We start from the raw sequence: 6,000 nt of genomic DNA, 5'->3' as shown, positions 1-6,000 counted from the left end.
CAGCGCAAGAAAGGTGAAGATGTGAAAAGTGAGGTCTGGGAATGATGTGAGGAGAGCTTACGTAGAGTCTGTCCTTTGGTCTGGAGCAGTGAAGGCAGAAAGGAGATAGGACAAGAACTGATACAGTAACTAGGAATGTGAGTAGCTCTTAGAGGCCTCCAGGGAGGCCTGCAGAGGCAAATTTAGGATAAGAACCATGCCATGCCAATCCAAGGCATTTGTCCTGTCTCTATATAGAAGGCCTCTGGAAAAAAGTAGGTAGAATAAAAAATAACACATTCTCAAGGTGCTATCATTGCTAATAATCCTACCTTACGTCTGCATAATTCTTAATGGCTTTCAAAGTACTTATATATAAATTAATTTACATGATTTTATGACCCCTGTGAAATGTGTAGATCTGGTATCATTGTACTGACCTTATAATTAAGGAAATTGAAACGAGGTTTAGAAATGCTAATTGTCTTATCTGTCATTACCCCAATCTGCAAACAGCTGAACTGGCACTCAGACCCCAGTTTTCTGATTACACCAGACCTCTTATTGGTAAATATATAAACACACACGCACACACACACACACACACATTTTGGGAAAGCTAAAATATTTGACGATATATTTAAATTTTCAAAATGATATAATGGAGGATGATCGTGTTTGGGTATTATTCTGTGGGGAGTAGAATCTTGGTCTAGAGAAAATTTGAATCTGCACAATGTGATTTGGTGTTTTCCCCCAAAGAGGCTGAAAGAGAAATACAAGGTTAAATAGGTCAACCTGGGAAACCAGTGAAAGAAGATCACCGTTGGGCAGGAGACTACAAATGATGGCAGAAATTACTTGTTCCCCTGGGGCTCTCAATCATTTGAAACCATATCCCAGCATGATTTTTGTTCTTCAAAACACCTGAACTCTTGGAAATGGAAATCTCAGAACTGAAAAAGCTTGTTCTAAGGAATAAAGCTTTGAGATATCTCTGGGACTTCTGAACACAGTTCAGATCTGATACTTTGTGGCTTTTTCCAACCATGGCCAAAGGTGATGTAAGCTGCTAGATGAACATGGCAGGATAGCATTTAATGTCTAGGTTTAATATGTACTGCATGTCACTTAATCCTGTTAATACTGACGTTTACTTGTCCATATAAAGGCAATGGTGCCATCTGCTCCATGGTGCATTTGGAAGACAAAATGATTCCATGTAAGTAAATGTATTTTGCAAGCATCTATTGTTAGAAATGTCACTCCCGTTGAGAAAACATCCCCTTTGAAGCATTTCTCCTTAAAGACATCTGAAGTCATTCTTACAGTTTCTAGAACTTCATCACATTGAGGCAAGGACAGAAACTTTAGAAAAATTGTGTGTGTAACACTATCGGCTCTTTATTTTTTCCTTTTCTGTTGGCCCACTGGATAGTTTTTCTGGGCTGGACAAGATGACAGCCACGAGTGAGGAAAGGGACGTGGAAGCAGCAGCTGCTCTTGCAGCTGCAGAAAGTTGCTGACACAAGACTCAGTTGGGAAAGCACTGAATGGAGTGCAGTAATTTGGTGGAGAAAGGCAAAGAGAAGGCTGAGCGGCACACAGTGAAGAATGACTCAGAGAGTTTTCCCTACCCAGAACTTTATTCTGCTGGAGTTCTCTTCGGTGTTTTTGTCATTGTAAATTGGAGGCTTGGAATCAGCAAGAGACAGAAAAGAGTCCCTGATGAACCTCCAGATGGAGGCGCTTTGTTTTAAAAAGTGTAGAAATAGAAAGAGGTGTACTCGCATACAGAAAAGAGACCAGAAGAGTGGATGGGCATCTGTAGACAAAAGAGGTCGTTAAGTGACTGCAGAAGGAGCAGCACCATTTAGAGCCCTCTGGGTGATCTTAAGAAATGATTAAGAAAAAGAAAAGAAAAAAAAGCAAAGACTCATAAGGAAACTTTTGGAGGTAATGGATGTCTTTATTGTGATAGATATTTTTACCATGATTGTGACAATGGTATCATGGGTACGTACTTATGTACAAATTCAGCAAATTGTATACATTAAATATGTGCAGTTCTTTTGCACATCAGCTATAAAGCCAAGAGAGGGAGAGAGGCAGAGACAGAGACAGTGAAAAAAAAAACTTTTGTACTAACATATTTGTCCTTTAAGGGGTGAGAACATAGCCCTAAAGAATAAAAAATAAATAAATAAATAAAAATTAAAAAAAAAAAAAGACTGACTTCATATCCAACATCTAAGCTTATTTCTAGGCCAATAAATTAGAAGAAACAATTTATCACTGGCTTACAAACAACAGCGTCTAGCATGTTATTGATGGGTGATAGTTCAAAGAACATATTTAAAGAGTTTAGTACTAAAATATTCATATTTTTCTAAACACCTTTATTGAGATGTAATTTCCATACAATAAAATTTACCAAATTAAACTGTACAGTTTTATGAGTTGATCAAATGTGTACAATCATGTACAATCACAAAAAAGAACATTCTATTATGACATAAAAGTTCCCATACAACCCCTTGCAGTTGATTCCTTCTTGTTCCTGGCCTCTGGATAATAATGGTGATTTGTTCCTGTCACTACAGCTTGTCCTTTTTAAGAATTTCACATAAAGGGTAGCACACAATTTACAGCCTTTTTTTTTTTTTTTGATATTTATCCATCTTTTTTTCTGTATTGGTTTCTTTTTATTGATGAGGAATAGTTTTTGTATGGGTATACCCCATTTATCCCTCAACCAGATGATGGAGATTTGCGTTGTTTTCACTTTTTGGCTATTATGGGTAAAGTGCCTTTGAATGGTCATGTACACATTTTAGTAGGGATTTGTGTCTTCCTTTTTCTTAGGTCAGTATTTGGAAAGGGAATTGTTAGGGAAATGTAAGTTTATAAGAAACTACAAATGTTTTTCAAAATGGATATACTGTCTTGGATCCCCTCAAGCAATATATGAGTGTTCAAGTTCAATTTCTTGCCAACAGTTGGAAATATCAGTCTTTCTAATTTGAGCTATTATAGTCGCTATACAGTAGTCTCTCATTATGGCTGTTATTTGCATATATTCAGTGAGGAATCATGAGGAATGATCTACATGTCATATTTGATGAAGTATCTCTTTAAATCTTAGGCCCATTCTTCATTTGATTTTGTGTTGCTATGATTGATTTTAAGATACTTTATATATTCTAGACACAAATATTTAATGAGATAGAAGTTTTGCAAATATTTTCCCAGACTGTTGTGTGCCTTTTTATTTATTTATTTTGTGTGTGTGTGTGTCTGTGGTTCTTTAATTTTTTATTTTTTATAAACATATCTTTTTATCCCCAGGGGTACAGGTCTTTGAATCACCAGGTTTACACACTTCACAGCACTCACCAAAGCACATACCCTCCCCAATGTCCATAATCCCACCCCCTTCTCCCAAACCCCCTCCCCCCAGCAACCCTCAGTTTGTTTTGTGAGATCAAGAGTCACTTATGGTTTGTCTCCCTCCCAATCCCATCTTGTTTCATTTATTCTTCTCCTACCCACTTAAGCCCCCATGTTGCATCACCACTTCCTCATATCAGGGAGATCATATGATAGTTGTCTTTCTCTGCTTGACTTATTTCGCTAAGCATGATACGCTCTAGTTCCATCCATGTTGTCGCAAATGGCAAGATTTCATTTCTTTTGATGGCTGCATAGTATTCCATTGTGTATATATACCACATCTTCTGGATCCATTCATCTGTTGATGGACATCTAGGTTCTTTCCATAGTTTGGCTATTGTGGACATTGCTGCTATAAACATTCAGGTGCACGTGCCCCTTTGGATCACTACGTTTGTATCTTTAGGGTAAATACCCAATAGTGCAACTGCTGGGTCATAGGGCAGTTCTATTTTCAACATTTTGAGGAACCTCCATGCTGTTTTCCAGAGTGGCTGCACCAGCTTGCATTCCCACCAACAGTGTAGGAGGGTTCCCCTTTCTCCACATCTTCCCCTGCATCTGTCATTTCCTGACTTGTTGATTTTAGCCATTCTGACTGGTGTGAGGTGATATCTCATTGTGGTTTTGATTTGTATTTCCCTGATGCCGAGTGATATGGAGCACTTTTTCATGTGTCTGTTGGCCATCTGGATGTCTTCTTTGCAGAAATGTCTGTTCATGTCCTCTGCCCATTTCTTGATTGGATTATTTGTTCTTTGGGTGTTGAGTTTGCTAAGTTCTTTATAGATTCTGGACACTAGTCCTTTATCTGATATGTTGTTTGCAAATATCTTCTCCATTCAGTAAAGTGTCAGGATATAAAATCAATGCACAGAAATCAGTTGCATTTCTCTACACCAACAGCAAGACAGAAGAAAGAGAAATTAAGGAGTCAATCCCATTTACAATTGCACCCAAAACCATAAGATACCTAGGTATAAACCTAACCAAAGAGGCACAGAATCTATACTCAGAAAACTATAAAGTACTCATGAAAGAAATTGAGTAAGACACAAAGAAATGGAAAAATGTTCCATGCTCCTGGATTGGAAGAATAAATATTGTGAAAATGTCTATGCTACCTAAAGCAATCTACACATTTAATGCAATTCCCATCAAAGTACCATCCATCTTTTTCAAAGAAATGGAACAAATAATTCTAAAATTTATATGGAACCAGAAAAGACCTCTAATAGCCAAAGGGATATTGAAAAAGAAAGCCAACGTTGGTGGCATCACAATTCCAGACTTCAAGCTCTATTACAAAGCTGTCATCATCAAGACAGCATGGTACTGGCACAAAAACAGACACATAGATCAATGGAACAGAATAGAGAGCCCAGAAATAGACCCTCAACTCTACAGTCAACTAATCTTTGCCTTTTTATTTTCTTAACAGTGTCTTTTGAAAATCAGAAGCTATCGCACTTAATGAAGTAAAATTTAATCTTATCATTCACCCTTTTTCTATCTTATCTAGGAAAACTTTGCTTATCCCAAAGTCACAAAGACTATCTCCTATATTTTCTTCTATAAGATTTATAGTTTTTAGCTCTCACATTTAGGTTTATAATTAATTTCAAATTATTCTCTGTGTATGGTGTAAGGTTAGAGACCAGGTTTATTTATTTAATTATTTGACATATAGTTATTCATCATGTGTTGAAAAGACCAAATTCCTCACAATGAAACACCTTGATACCTTTCCTGAAAAATCTACTGACCATATATGTGTATGTCTGGACTCTGTTTTCTCTACCATTAGCTTATACATCTATATGAATGCAAATATAACACTGCCTTCATTACTGTGCTTTATACTAGTCTTGATATCAGGCAGATATGCTTTCCAATTTTGTTCTTTTCAAAGTTATTTTGATTAGTCTAGGTCTGGTGCATTTCCATATAAATTTTATTTTTTTTTATTTTGTAAAAGATTTTATTTATTTATTTGACAGACAGAGATCACAAGTAGGCTGAGAGGCGGGCAGAGAGAGAGAGGTGGAAGCAGGCTCCCTGCTAGGCAGGGAGCCTGATGTGGGGCTCCATCCAGGACCCTGGGATCATGACCTGAGCCGAAGGCAGAGGCTTTAACCCACTGAGCCACCCAGGCGCCCCTCTATATAAATTTTAAAATCAGCTAGTCAGTTTATTTAAATGATTGAAATTATGAGTGTATTTTGCATAATAATATGTAATATATAATGTAATTTGTAAATTACTGAGATTTTGAGATTATTTTGCATCTATAGTAAGTTTGCTGAGAAATAACAGTATAATATTATTGAATCCATGAGCATGATATATGTCCCTCCTTAGTTAGGTCTTCTTTATTTCAGCAATTATTTGTAGGTGTCAACACATAGATCTTGCACATATCTTGTTAATTTTATCACCAAATATTTCATATTTTTGGTACTATTTTAAACGATGTAAAAATTTTAAATCAATTTGTACTTGTTATTAGTGTATAGAGATTTAATTGATTTTAGTAGATTGACTTTACACATGCAATTTGATGTAGTA

This window comes from Mustela putorius, unplaced genomic scaffold, assembly GCF_011764305.1.
Source record: "Mustela putorius furo isolate JIRA1106 unplaced genomic scaffold, ASM1176430v1.1 tig00003834_pilon_pilon_pilon, whole genome shotgun sequence".
Taxonomy (NCBI): domain Eukaryota; kingdom Metazoa; phylum Chordata; class Mammalia; order Carnivora; family Mustelidae; genus Mustela; species Mustela putorius.
This window is presented reverse-complemented; position numbering follows the sequence as displayed.